Source organism: Urocitellus parryii, chromosome 1 (assembly GCF_045843805.1).
Source record: "Urocitellus parryii isolate mUroPar1 chromosome 1, mUroPar1.hap1, whole genome shotgun sequence".
NCBI lineage: Eukaryota > Metazoa > Chordata > Mammalia > Rodentia > Sciuridae > Urocitellus > Urocitellus parryii.
Genome location: NC_135531.1, coordinates 280,494,262 through 280,508,812, shown reverse-complemented (window position 1 = coordinate 280,508,812; position 14,551 = coordinate 280,494,262).

Here is a 14,551-nt window from a genome sequence, read left to right as displayed (position 1 = left end):
TGAGGAAGGAGACAGAGGGCAGGGAGCCCTGCCCAATCTACCAGGGAGAGAGGCAGAAGCAGGACACCAGTGTACAGGACAGCCAACCAGAAAGGGCTCCGACCCAGAGGCAGCTGACAGCCACTCCCAGTGCAGGCCGGGCAGGCGCAGAGGAGGGGCCTTCCCAGAGCAGAGGCCTAGGTGCACAGGCCAGAGCCCAGAGCACTGGGAGGTTCCAGAACGAAGGGGAGGACCGGGGTGAGGCCGTGAGTGAGAGGGCAGAGGGCCAGCAACAGCAACCCCTAGCAGCTCGGCTCTGGCCGCCCCAGGTGTCTGGGGGTGGACGCCGTGGGCCTTAGCAGATTGAGCGTGTTGGGCTGGAGAGGGCGGCTGAGAGCCAGCAGCTCCGAGCCTGGAAGGAGGCAGCCCCATTCTGGATGGATCCTCCTCTGGGACGCAAGCCCCGGGCAGTGGCCTTGAAAGTGGCTCTTGAACCAGGCTCAGGGATGGGCAGAGGACCACCTTCCTGCCAACTCCAGGACCAGGGGTTTATCTGATTTAGAAAAACAAAGAAATGTGACGTGCCCGGCCCCTGTCGGGGGCAGATTCAGCTCCCCTCCTCTCAGCCAGAGGCCTGTGTCACCTGTCCCTGACAGGTGCCCCCTTCCTGCCTCCAGGTGCCCCCTGCTGCCTCCGTTTCATCCAGCTGCCCCAGGCCTACCTCAGGGTGGCCTCTTCAGCCCTTCTCTGCAGCTCCCCCTCACTAACCCCCAGCCCTCGACACCAGCACCTCGACGTCAACCCCCACTCTCCATATTCACCCCGTGATGGCCTGGATGTTAGGTGTCCCCCAAAACCGAGGGTGTGAGACAACGAAGAGGGTTCAGAGAAGTCACCGGGTTGGGAGACTTCGTCAGGGAATCAATCACCTGATGGGATTCACTGTGACTGAGGCAGGTGGGGTGTGGCTGGAGGAGGTCCCTGGGGCGGGCCTTGGGGTGGATATTTTGTATTTGGCCACTGGAGCCTTTCTCTCTCTTTCCTGATGGTGTGAGCCCTTTCCTCCACCACACTTTTCCGCCATGACACCCTGCCTGACCTCAGCCCCGGGGAATGGAGCTGTCTAGGGACTGAGACCTCTGAAACCGCGAGCCCTAAAATGAACTTTTCCTTCTCTACAGTTGTTCTTGTCAGACCTTTCAGTCACAGAAAGAAAAAAGCTGACAAAACAGCCCCCAAGTTCTCATTTCTGCCATCACGTAACCACAGACAGGGCCTCGGGGGTGCAGGCCTGTTTTCAGGGCCACGAGGTAGTGGCCTGTACTTTCTCTGTGGACGTGAGCGCAGTCTGCAGAAGACCGAGGACTCTTCCTACCCACACTCCCTCACTCACACACCTGTTCACGTTTCCATTGCACAAATATCTCCTGGGCACCCATCCCCATGTTTAAAGCGACACACGCAGGACATTGCTGACAAGGAGGGGACTGTTTTAACTCAACAGAAATACTAAGGAAGCTTTTCCTAACTTTCGCAAGTTAACTGTATTTTCAACCTCTGCTTCCTGTATCTAATTTCTCAGTGACCTCTGGTTATACAGTGTCCTTCTGTGTCCCTGGAGGGTTGGCTCTAGACCGCCCCACAATATGAAAATCTGCATATCCTCCCATCCCTCTGTAAAATGATGTACTCACTATCTGCATGTAACCTGCACACGTCCCCCTGTGTACTTTAAAATCATCTCTGGATGACTTATGGGACCTACAGCAGTTTAAGTGGATGCAGATAGTTCTACTGTGTTGTTTGGGGGTAAGGACAAGAAAAGAGTCTGCAGATGTTTAAGACTGAAGCACGTTAAAAAATATTTTCCATCCACCGTTGTTTGAATCCAAAGATGTGAACCTCAGGTGCCCGGGGCCAGCTGCACTTCTGAGCTGACTGCTGGGTCACACCCCAGAGTAGCAACAGGGGCTTCAGGTTTGATGACTTTCCACAGGGCGCCTCCCTCCTGACTGCTCATTTCAGATTTTGCTGACGTTAAGGGAGAAGCTAAGGAAAGCATTTGCTAAGTCCTGGGGACATTTCCATCCCAAGGAGAAAGCAGCGAGACAGAGAGACCTTAGTAAATCCACACAAGAAGCCGGCTCCATCCGACCTCCCAATACAGCCCTTTCCAAATCAAATATTTTTTCCTCTTGTTTCTCTGTCTTCCTGAACTATTTCCCCCAACTGCACCCTATGCAGGGCTGCAGCTCCTCCCAGGCCCCTGAGTTCCCGTCACATGTGCGACCCACTGGCCGCAGCCCTGAGTACTTCAGATTCTGTACTTGGTATCTGCCACGATGCTTCCTGCACCATTCAAAGCATTAGGAACTGCGTGGAGTTTGTCAAAAGCCCCTGTGGCAAAGGCTGTTTAATGTATTGGACCATCCCGTTCCTTTTATTCTCTTATTTTAATTTTTCCCATGTTAGGTGTTTATTGTAGGAAATACAAAAACTGTAAATAAGTAAACAAAAACAGCACCCACAATCACACTGTTGGAAAACCTCTGAAGACCATTCAACAGAAGGCAACAGGTCCAAAATGTAGTTTTACAAGAAACACCGCACGCTGACTCGGCCGCTGGCTGCGTCTGCCCTCCTCCCAGTCACCACAGCACTTTGGCACATACTTGCTGAATTCTTGTGATGAGCGTCTAAAAGCAGAACTTTGGAATCGAACGTACACAGTTTTAAACGAATTGTGCTACAAATTGTCAAATTGCCCTCAGAGCCCAAAACCAATCAACACTCCCCTCATCTGCGAGCCGTGAGGGTTCCTTCTGCTCGGCCGACCCTCAGCCTGTCGCCTTATGACCTTTGCCAGCAGATAAAAGAAACGACGTCTAACTGTCCCAAGCTTTATCACGCTTTGGCAGATGCCAGTTTGTGTCTGGAGAACGTTTGTCCAAGGCAAATTCAAGGAAGGGGCTTGGTTGATGTCGTAGGTCAAAGAGGGAGCTGCTCTTTCAGAAGTTAGGAATGTGGGTCACGGAGCCATTGCTCCGGAAGATGCCATCTCTGCCACGCACACCCCTCCCAAGCTGGCTGCCTGTGACAACCTCTGACAGACGACTGTCCCTAAAGCCTGCTCGGCACATGGTGCTGGCGAAGGCCTGGAACCTGTCCTGAACTATGAATTGAACTTGAGAGGCTTTGCCAGCTACTTGGTCCAGGAGTAGCCCCTGGGTGGCTGCTGTGTTCCAGATGCTTTTCTAGTGACTGTATGGTCTACCTGGGAGTAGGGGAGGATGCTGAGCAAGTAAGCAAATGAAGAAGAACACACACACAGGACTGGCTGTGTGAAGGGCTGGATGAGTTCATGCGTTATTTATGTTTCAGGGACAAAGACGAACGAGATCCAGCTCCTGCCTAAAAGACTTCTTACTGCTTTGAGGTGCAGAGGCAGGAAGGACAGAGCTTCAGGATGCCTCTGGAGTCTCCCTGAGGTGGATTACAGCTTCTGCTTTTCAGGGTCTCCAACGCCCGCTCTCTGCTTCTCAGAACCCTTGGGTGGTGTCAGGGCAGACACCAACTCCGCTGCGCTCCTGGGGCTGCCCCTTGCCCAGGCCATGGCCCTGAAAGTCTTCCCGCTGGTACTGGCCCAGGGCTCTCTGAGGCCAGCTCTCCCGTTCTGGCCACGACATCCCCTGCCACTTGGAGTGGAGTGAAGAACAGGGAGAAGGATGGCCCTGTGGGGAGGGGGAGGGGGACATGGTCATTCGTCCCTTACACAAGCTGAGCCTGATTTCCAGGACTGCACACCGCCAAGTCAACCAGGCCGCTGTCTCAGCCCGCGGCAGCCGGGAAAATTGCCATTAAACATGCTACCTGCTGTGGAGCGCTCGAACCGCCTCCAACTTACATGTCCCCCATCTTCATTAGCTGTGTGGACACGGGGAGTGCTCAGTGTGGCCCTGCTGTCCTGGCACATCTTACCCACAGGACAAAGACCTGATTTCTGTCTGCCATGCTCGTTCTGTGGGAACAGAGACGAGAGCACTGTAAGAAGCAAGGCAAAGCCATGCTGCCCTGAGGGGCTGGAGGAGGATTTGAAGCCGGCGCCTGGAGGGCAAAACCACAGTGTGAAATCCAGAGCAGAGGGCTCTCCCACCGCAGCCTCCCCTGGGTGCCAAACGGTATTCCCGCCAACGGGGTCAGCAGCAGCTCTGTCCCCAACACCCTGGGGGTGGAGAGGCTTCGGTTCAGCTGGAAACTTCACTGGGAGACCAGGCGCTTCACGAGGGACCCTGGGGTTTCCAGCAGGTCCAAAGTCACTGATGATGACAGGTGACTAACAGGCGCTAGGCTCCACCCCTGGTCTCTGTAAGACGGTGGTGGGGGGGGTAAAGGATGGGAAGCTGAGAACAGGGAAGGGAAGCAGAGCAGGAAGGGGAGGGAGCCGAGGCACTGGGAGAGGCAGGGCCCACACTTGGTGGCTTTAAGCCAGTGCTTGTCCACCTTGAATGTGGAACAGCACCACGCTCTTCCAGGTCTCAAGTTCCCATGTTCCAAGTCTACCTGTCCTCGGACTGTGTTTGTCGTCTACCCCACTCTAAGTGAAGGCCAGCCTCACATGCAGCCTCTCCAAAGGAGAGGCTGGGGAAGAGATGCACAATGTGTTACCAGGTTCGACCAAAAGTGTGCTGTGGTTTTGTCTGAGTGAAATTGGTTGGACCAGAGACACTGTGTCCCAAGATGTAAGGCCAGTAGGGACTGGGAAAGGACCTCCGTCCTCTGCCACCCCACCATCAGGGGGACGACCCGGGAGGGCCCTGAAAGGGCTGCGCACATCTGGGGACCGAGCGAGAGCCCTGTGCTGCCCTGCTCAGCCTCCCACCTTCTCTGGCAACGTTCCTGTGGTGTTGAGGGACGTGGCCCCGTCTTACCAGAGAAGGCAAGGGAGTGACGGCCGCTCGACCCACACTCCTGGGCTTACTTTTTTCCTACTAAATTATTTTATTTTACTTTTTAAAATTTGTTCTTTCTAGACATACATGACAGTAGAATGTTTGACATGCCATACATACGTGGATATCACTTCCCACTCTCGAGGCTGTACAGGATGTGGAGTTTCCTGGTTGTGTTCATACTCGAACTCAGGAAAGTGATGTCCAGTTCATTCCACTGTCTTTCCCGGTCCCATCCCCCTCCCCTCCCACCCCTTCATTCCCTTTGTCTAATCCAATGAACTTCTATTCTCCCTCCCCACACATTGTGAGTCTGCGTCCACTCGTCAGAGAGGACATTTGGGCCTTGGTTTGGGGGACGACTTATTTCACTTTGCATGACAGTCTCTATTTCCATCCACTTACCAGCAAATGATGGGGGTCATTTGTAAAAGGCACCTTAACATAAATGACAATTGCAGGTTTGTACAAATTAGACAGGTTCATGGACCAAGACCCGGAGGGGATGGCACCCCCAGAGCTTGTCCCCATGGTGGGGTGCTGGGCTGACGTCTGCAGCGCCACACACGTGGGTTGGGTGTTTTCCAGAATCAAGCACAGTGTGGGGATCCGTGTCACGTGGCTCATGAGTCACGAGTGGAGAAAGCATGAAGCTGATGGCTCCACACATGGCTCTGGAGTCCCCTCTGGGACACATGCAAAGGGGGGAAGTCCAGACTTTCCTAGAGGCTCCAACCCCGTGTGGGTGGGAGTCCAGGATCCCTCCCTTGAAGGAGGGAAATTGGAGCTCAGAGGACCAGGTGCCTTCCGTGGTCCAAGGGAGGAGCCACGGGGCCCAGCTAAGGCAGCAGGAAGAGTGTGGGTGAGTAGCTTGGGATCCAGCCACACTGGGCGGAGGCAGAGTCCCCACACCCCGCCCCACGCACAGCCTCTCCAGTGTGCCTCCTCCAGGGCGCTACGTTTGCTGTAACAGGTGAACCGCCTTGGCGTGGCACTGCCACTACACTCAGTGGCTTGCACTGGGGCTCGCTCCGGGTGTTATACGTTCTGTGGGTTTGGACAATGTGCAATGACACGCATCCACCCTTCCTGTGTCCTACACAGTGGTGCCCCCACCCTGCAAGCCCCCTGTGCTCTGTTTAACCAGCCGCCCGCCCCTCAGCCCTGGCAACCCCGATCCTCTTTCAGCCTCACAGCTCTGCCCCTTGGAACACCACTCAGTGGAATGGTGCCGTGGAGCCTGTTCAGTGGGTGTCTTCCACTTAGCAAGCTGTGTGTGAGGTGCCCGTCTCTGATCAGGAGCTCATTTCTTCCTGGTGCTGAACACCGTCCCACTCTGTAGGTGAAGCACTGTGTCTCCTGTCCCCTATGACAGTATCGTGGCTGCTCCTACTGCAGGCTTTTAGGAGGGGAATGAGACGCTCAGCCAAGGCCTTGGGTGATCTGTTCGTATCTTCAGAACCCCCTTGAGAACTTTTACAACTTATTATCCTAGTACATTGAAAAATATTAATTCTATGTGCCATGATAGAATCATCCATACTTACCACTCTGTAAAAATCCAGATAGAATTCCACCTGTGCACAATCATCACTGGGTGAAATGTCACAGCACGGGGCGCATGGAGCCCCAAGGGCACTTGGGACATGACCCAGCTGCTTGTGCGGGGAGGGGCTCACAGGGGTCATATGTGCCTTTCCAAATGGTCCTCACGTCTTCCTTCACACACTGTGGAATGGATGCAAGCGACCCAGCAGCCCCTACCTCTCTGAAGGTGGGGAGCTCTCTCCAGCCCGGGACCCCCTTGGGGAGAGCTTGCCTGGGTACCAGAATGAGAACACTCACCCTGTTTCTTCACCGGAAAAAAAACACTACCCAAGAATTCTGTTTTTATGTTGGGAAAACAGAAACAGAACCTGAATTTATACAACTATTTAAAAACCGCCCATTGGAGAATCTAAATGTCACCATGGCAACCAAGGCTGCAGCCAGGCCTCTGGACACCTGCCCTGCCCTCCTTCCCTGGACTCCAACCTGTCATTAGATTGTGCTTCTTTGGGTCGGCACCTTATTCACCTTTATTCAAAAAGGGAGGCAGATGCTCAAGGTCAGATGCGACCAGAAGGAGGTAAAGCGTAGATCTCCAGGCCTCAGCCTGATTTTGAACAGTGGTTTTTGTGTAGACGGCTTTGATCCCTGACATGCCACCCTGCACATCAGGTCAAGAAATTGGGATGATTCTGAAATGTCAGGTGCTTTGAGGTTCTCAGAGCCAGTGAGGAGCTTGGGGTCCCAGGCTCCTGAGTCCAAGGCCTTCCGCAGCACCACAGGGAGCCACCTCCTCACCCCACAGAGTCCCAACACCCAGGTGGGCGTCCACTGGAGAAGTACCAATGAGGGCGTCTCATTTGATGGGCAAGAGTCCACAGCAGGCTCCAGCTAATGAAAAGCTTAGCTGTGGTTCTAGATCACGTCCCATTAGAATATCTTTCTATTTCAAGTCAAAAATTCTTATGAAGGATTCATTTTAATAAAACTTCACTGCAGGAAACAATTCTTCCAGAAAAGCAAGTAGGTCCCAAGCGTCCGGCAGGACAAGTTCTCACACACTCCCCACCACCCGACAGGAGCAGCAGAGAGCCCCCAGGCCGATGGCTCCCAGAGGAGGCCGCTTTACTCCTCGGCCTGCTGCGGGCTCCGGAGCTGCCTGCTGCCTGCGTTGAGCTGTGTAGACATGGAGCCCACAGCCTGGCTTCTCCGATCCCCCAACTCACTGTCCGTGACTCCACGTGGCTGCTGTGGCAGTGGGCCATTTCTTCCTGTCAGCAGGGCCCCTCGGTGTGTCGTGGGCGTGTGTCTTTGTGCACTGAACTTCAGGCATCTGTGCTACTCAAGGATATTTGGATTTCCAGTTTCCAAAAGCCACGAAGAGTGGTCACTCCTGTGTGTCTCTCGGGCACAGGTGTTCCATGTCGTGAGGAGGCGGCGAGACTGAAATCGGCACTGGGCACGGGAGGTCTGTGCTCAGCTTTCACAGATGCTGCCAGTTTCCAGAGTGGCTGTGTCAGCTTCCCCCTCCAGCAGTGGGCGAGAGTGCTCACCGCCGCGCAGCCAGCGCCGCCGCAGTCTGGCTGGGAAAGAATAACCGAGCCGCCACAAAGCCTTGTAGGTTCAAACAGCAACTACTTTATTTCAACTCTCACCAGCACTGCATGCGCGCTTTTCCGCCAATGCCACCCACGCGGCCTTTCCAGAAAACTCCCCACTCGGGAAATCCCTCCTCCGGCACTTCCCCAACCAATGGGAACTCTCCGGGAATCCCCGCGAGAACTCCAAAGTAGCCGGCACCCGCAAGAGCCACCCCATTGCCGACAGTAAAGGTCAAATATACAATAGGATCCACCCAGCATCACAGCAATTATATACAGCTTAACTCAAATCATCATCTCAATGGTTCGCTGGCGTCACCTTTCAAACATTCCCGCTGGCAAATGCCAGGCGTCATTCTGACCGGCTGTGGCTCTCAACACAGCCTTTGGCAGGCTCCCCCTTAAATTTAGCCTCTCTCCGTGTTATTTTCTGGAATTCTGTGGCCCTATAGGATAGCAGTGCTCACCTAAATCAAAATTTTCCTATATCCTCAAAACACCTAGAGGGATTAACGAGGACCACAGATAAAACTACATAACTCACACCCACAGCTTTACCCGGACACAAGGCCGTGCGACACACCTCAGTGGACAGCTGAATAGAAAGGGCCCAGCTCTGGAAGCCTACGCCCGAGCAGGGAGTCATGTGTGACCAAGCTAGGAAGGAGGGTGGCACAGGGACCCGGTGAGGCCTGAACACAAAAGGTTTCGTGCAAAGAAGGTGACCCATCCTTGGGGAGCACAGCCCTGGGACCTGGTGGGTGGCAGCACTGGTCCCTGGAGAACCGGTCACTGGAGAAGGGGGCTCAGGACACCCTGGGTGGGTCCTGCTCCTGGGGAGAGGAAGGCAACTCTCCAGGGAGATGCACCCCGAGGCTTTCTGTGAAGGGAAAGAAGAAACGCAAGTGGGAGACCGTTGGTTCTGGAATTCCCAAACATCGGCCTACGAGGAAGGACAGACTGTGTCCGTGCAAAGTCTCCCCATTCTGCTATATGGTGAGCAAAACTGTACAGGTGTCAGTCAAAGGAAATAAGCTAGAAATAAGAGTCAGCTACCGGGAGCAGCTGTCGGTGACTTGGGTTGCCTGTGACAATCGGGCTATCCCTTACGTCTCACAAATACCTCAATTTGCTTTTTGGAAGTGTCCTCTGGCCCTGCCCCACGTGTGTCCTTCAGCTTCCTTGGGTGCATTCCCTGGTCTGCGGGGCTTTCATGCTTCAGCATTGGAGCCACCCCAGGGGTCAGAGTCCTTGTCCACCTTCACGTCCAACGTGGGACACCGCCCACTGACGGGAAGTCCGGGGTGCCTGTGGGGCATGCCGAGGTGGGTCTCTCCGTGGCTGAGAGAGGCAATAGATTGCTTGTGTCGAGGGTCCCAGTGGCCATATCTAGGCCTTCCTTTTGGGGACAGAAATGTGACACAGAATGTTTTGGAAACAAACTGGGGAAGACCAATGGAGAGTCCTGCTGCCAAGTGTTGAGCTTTTTCTTTCCATTCCGATTCTCCTCTATGACATTCTCCGTTTTCAGTGCCCCCAGACCACAGCCCCTCCACCCTCCTGGAGGAGGAGGGGCAGCGTGCTTGACCGCAGAGGTCGTCCTCTGTCTCCTCTTTCTAGGGCCCCTCATTGCAGTCCTATGAGTTCCCACCACCCCTGCCTGGGCGCTGAGCCTCTCGAGGGCTGCTTCTCTGAGTTCCTTTAGTCTCCACCTTTTCCTGCTCCCAAATTATCTTGAAATTTCTTGTCTTTTGAGTTTTCCGGATCTCTACTATTTTTATTGCCAAGGTCACACTTTTCTCGATCCCTGACTAGCATTCTGGGATAGATTGGACAGGTGAGGGTTCAATGGTTGTGGCCACTACACCAGGTGTAGCCAGCAGCCTGGACGAGATGAGCAGTGGGCCTTGCAGGGGGGCAGTCTGGTGGAAACGCTCTGCAACTGGGCGCTCTGCTCTGTTCCTTCCTTCCTGTGCCCTGTCCTGGTTGACCCCTCCAAGCCCCAGCCCCGATGTGGCTCTCGCAGTTAACCAGCAGGCTGGGCTGGGCTTCAGCCACAAGCAGGCCCCCACCCCAGGTCTCAGTGGCTCACACAGCAAAGGAGTGTGTCTCCCTCTTGCTGCAGGTTGCCCGGGCCTAGTGGGATTGTGTACCTCCCAGGACCTAGGTGAAGTGAGGTCCACCTTGACCCCGTGGCCAGGCAAATCCCTTGTGCATGCCCACCTAGAGTGGGAGCAGACAAGAGTGGCCCTGCCATGTGCTCAGGAGGATGACAATGTCTGGGCAGGACCCTTGGACAGAATCAGCCCACTGCAAGAGGTGCTGGTAATCATCACGGCCGGCAACACGGCCAGGCTGGATTTTGCCATTGGAGGTCTCCCTGGATGCCACATCCTAGGTCAGGGTGAGTATTAACTGCATCCCTGACTGTAGATGCTAGCAAGTCCAAGAGGGCAGGAGAGTGCAGGCCCCCAAGTGTGCTGAAAAATAAATTTTGTTTTTATCTACTCAAACTTTTCCTAATCTGATACTTTTACAATGCATATTTATAGCCTCAAATAAATTAGTCCTTCTTCTCCTTCTTTTCTTGAAGAAATGGACATCCCTTCTGAAATCGTCAGGACTCCAGGAATCGCAGGACGGCTAAGGATGACTCATGGCTCCCAGCCACACAGGTGGCCGAAGGCCAGTAGATGGAAGTCCTGACATGGCAGGCAGGTGACCGGCCAACAGGACTGTGAGGGTGAGAAAGCCCCCGACAGGGTGCAGCAGCGCTGGCCTCCTGGGGGTCCTGCCTTTCCACTGTGACCACTTCACTTCCAGAAACGTCCTTGTGTAAGTATTTAGGCAAATGGGCACCAAACTTGGTATTTTCGTAAATCTTTGCTCTGTGCTAAGTATAAATTCGAATTAGCCATCATCACTAAGAAGGGTGAGAACATTCTGTGGGGTGAGGTGTGCCCGGGTCTCCTTCTTGTTTGGCTGTTCTCATAGCCAGCAGCAGATGGGAGTGATGAATGGATTCCATTAACGATGGTAAATTTTTAACAAGGAAACCTCCCTTCCTTCCCTCCCCTCCCTTAATCTCCTTATCAAATTAGTGCCTTTATTTTCACAGCAAAAATGGTATTCCTCCCCAGTAGTTCACTTGTAGTTCAATCCCTGGTGGGATTCTAGTTTACTTCTGAGAGTCGTGATGAATCTGCGCATCACGTGACGTGTTGGCAGTTATTCATCTGGGCCATGCGTGTTCATGGATGGTGCTCCCAGAGTCACGGGAGGTCTGCAGAGCCACCTCTGCCCTCTCCCCAAATATTTCGCCTTGCATCAAAAAATCACTATCAAACTAATATCTGTGCACCACACAAAGAGGGGAGAATCCAGGAATGATGTTAGCTATCCAGAAATAATCAGTGTATTTGACATCTAGGGCAAGTTTTTTTTTCCTATTTATTAATTCTCACTCTCTCTCTTTCCTCTCCTCTTTCTCTTCTTCTATATGTGTATTCTGTACTCAAGCACACACACTCGAAAGAGAGCTATAATGCTATCTTGAAATTCACTTTTAAAGCCTAGTAATATATCCTCAACATTTTCCCAATAAGTGGACTATTTTTGAAAAATTTCATTTTAACATTTGAGTGGTATCCCGCCATATGGTGTATGTGTTTTGTTTGAATCCATGTCTATCTTTGGGCACACAATGATCTTTGCTATGCCACTTTACTAACTGAAGAAACAGCATTCTTTTTTGCACATAACTGTTTTTACACCTTTCTGATCTTTGCAGAACACAATGTACTCAAAGTGCAACTTCGATGTAAAGAGTGACTATGTTCCAGAGCTTCACCTCCCTCCACGAAATCTGTGCTCCTTTGAGTTCTGCCAGCAGCAAGGAGAACATCTATTGCCCCGAGCTCTCTCCATAAGGGGTCTTGACATTTTAATGACACCTTCACAGTGTGATTTGTGTAAAATGGTGTTTCATTGTTTTGATTTACATTCCTTTCTTTTTAATAGTTGAAATTTCTTTTTTTTAAATTTCAATTATCAATTTATTATTTGTATATATTTATAATCTAGCAGTAAATGTCTTTTTATTTGTTCTAATTAGTTATACAGAACACATTTTGATACATTATACGTAAATGGAGTACAAGGTCTCATTCTTCTGGTTGTAGGTGATGTAGAGTTACACGGGCCGTATAGTCACACACACATACGGTGATAATGTCCGATTCCTTCTCCTGTCCTTGCTCCCCCATGCTCCCTCCCCTTCTTCACTCCCCTCTGTCTAATCCAAAGTAACTCTCTTCTTCCCCACCCCCACCCCTGCCACATTGTGAATTGCATCCGCACATCAGAGAAAACATTCAACGTGTGGTTCTTTGGGATTGGCTTATTTCACTTAGCATGAAGGTTGAAGCTTCTTGACAATTATTTTCTTAATTGCAAAAGTAATACCTAATAATAGTGAAGGTGCAAACATTAAAGCTTTGGCCGGAAATACTCGGCTTTTAGCTGCGTGAACTCTGTGATTCGGAGCCGCTGACTTAATCCTGGTTTCAGGGCCAGGGTGCTCTGCTTTTGCTCCAGCCTGCACCGTCTGGGTTTTGCCTCTGGATCTAAAGGGAGCTGAGGCATTTTTCCTAAACAGAGACAAATTTCTCCCCAGGAGGAACCTGGTACCAGTTGTCAACACCGTAATTTATTGTCGTTCAGCTGCATTTTCTATTTTTGTTTCAGGTACGACTGTTTTCAAAGATTTAATGCTGTTCACACGTTGCTGCCCTGTGTCACTCAGCTCTCCATCGCTGTGTCCAAAAGACCCACCAGGAGGACAACTGAGAGGAAGAGAAGTCTATTTTGAGCTCATGATTTCAGAGGTTTGACTAATCTATGGCTCTGGGTCTGAGGAGAAGCAGAACATCATGGTGGAAAGGCGTGGAGGAGGAAAGCTACTCATCTCACTGCAGTCAGAAGGGGGGAGAGAGAGAGAGAGAGAGAGAGAGAGAGAGAGAGCGCTACAATGACAGGTGTAATCCCCAAGGACATGCCCCCAGTGCCCCACCTGTCTACAGCTACCACCCTGGAGTCCATTCAAGTGGATTAATCCACCAATGGGGTTCCAGCTCTCGTAACCTTTCACAAGAGTGTTTTGGGGTATTAAAGATCCAAGCCATGACATGCCCCATCCTGTTCTATGCCATAGGGGAATGTTTAGCTCTAAAACGTTCACAATCATTGTTTTGTACTAGCTTATTGTACGGACGTGGCATAAATTGTCCATTTGCCCGTGAGTAGCCATTTTGGGTTTTGCTGATATTCCTTTTTACAAATAATGCTCTAACGCACATTCTTCCACGTGAGACTTTCCGTGGGATTCATCCCGCATTAACGAAGGCAGGAATGCAGGGCTCACCCTTCAACGTCTCACAGAGAAATTGTGCATTTACATTCCCCCCACTTACAAAGGGTGGAAGGGCCCCGTCTGTCCATTTTGTGGCCAGCAGTGGCCATTTCCCTATTTTTGATTCTGTGAACCTTAAAGTTCTGCTTTTCCAAGTTGCTCATTTGACATACCTAGAATTTATCACTGGGTAAGAAGTCAGGAATGTATCCATCGTCCCTATGAGGCAGTTAAAGTCCTGCACAAATTCTGCATCTCTCAGTCTTTCTGCCTCTGTGTCGACACAAAGCTTTGGGAGATTCTGGCAGAATAAGTACATGGACCAAACTCCAAGTTCTCAGTGTTTTCTGGGCCTATCTGTTCATCTTTGTGGATCTCATCCTGTTCTAATTACTATGCTTTTATCAAATTGGGGCGAGTAGGCAGGCAGGTCCCTCCTCTTCCTTCTCCAGAGTCAGGCTGGCTATTAGCCCTCTTTCTCTTCCATATGGATTTTATGATAGAAGCTAATAAGTTTTATTAAGAACCCTGGGGGTTTGATTGGGGTTTCATGGACTTCATAAGTCAATTTAGAGAGACTTGATATCTCTATGAGGCTGTCTTCCCACTGTGACCCCAGAACATGTTTTCCCTTAGTAGGGCTTCGTACTGCTGTGACAGTTGTCTCAATAAAAGCCACGCTCATATTTTGCTAGATTGATTCCCAGGCCCTTGTAAATTTTGCTGTGTCATCATATTATTTTATGATGACATTTTAAATTCATCTTTGCTGAACATAATAATTGAGCTTCTTTCTTTCCCACTCTTTTCTCTTTGTATTTCATGTGATTTGGGACCGGGGGATCTTTTTTCCTTTCCTTATACATTTTATGGTTTCAATAAATACCAATTAGAAGCCTGATAGTAGATGACGTTTTCTTGTTTTCCAGTTCGACATAAGTGCATCTAATGTTTCACTCCTGAAACAAGATGACCTCTCTCCTGCGCTCATCCTTACAAGTTATGAAGGCTCCTTCTCTCGCCAGCTTGCCAAGAGTTCGACTTGATCACGGATGAGGGTTGAC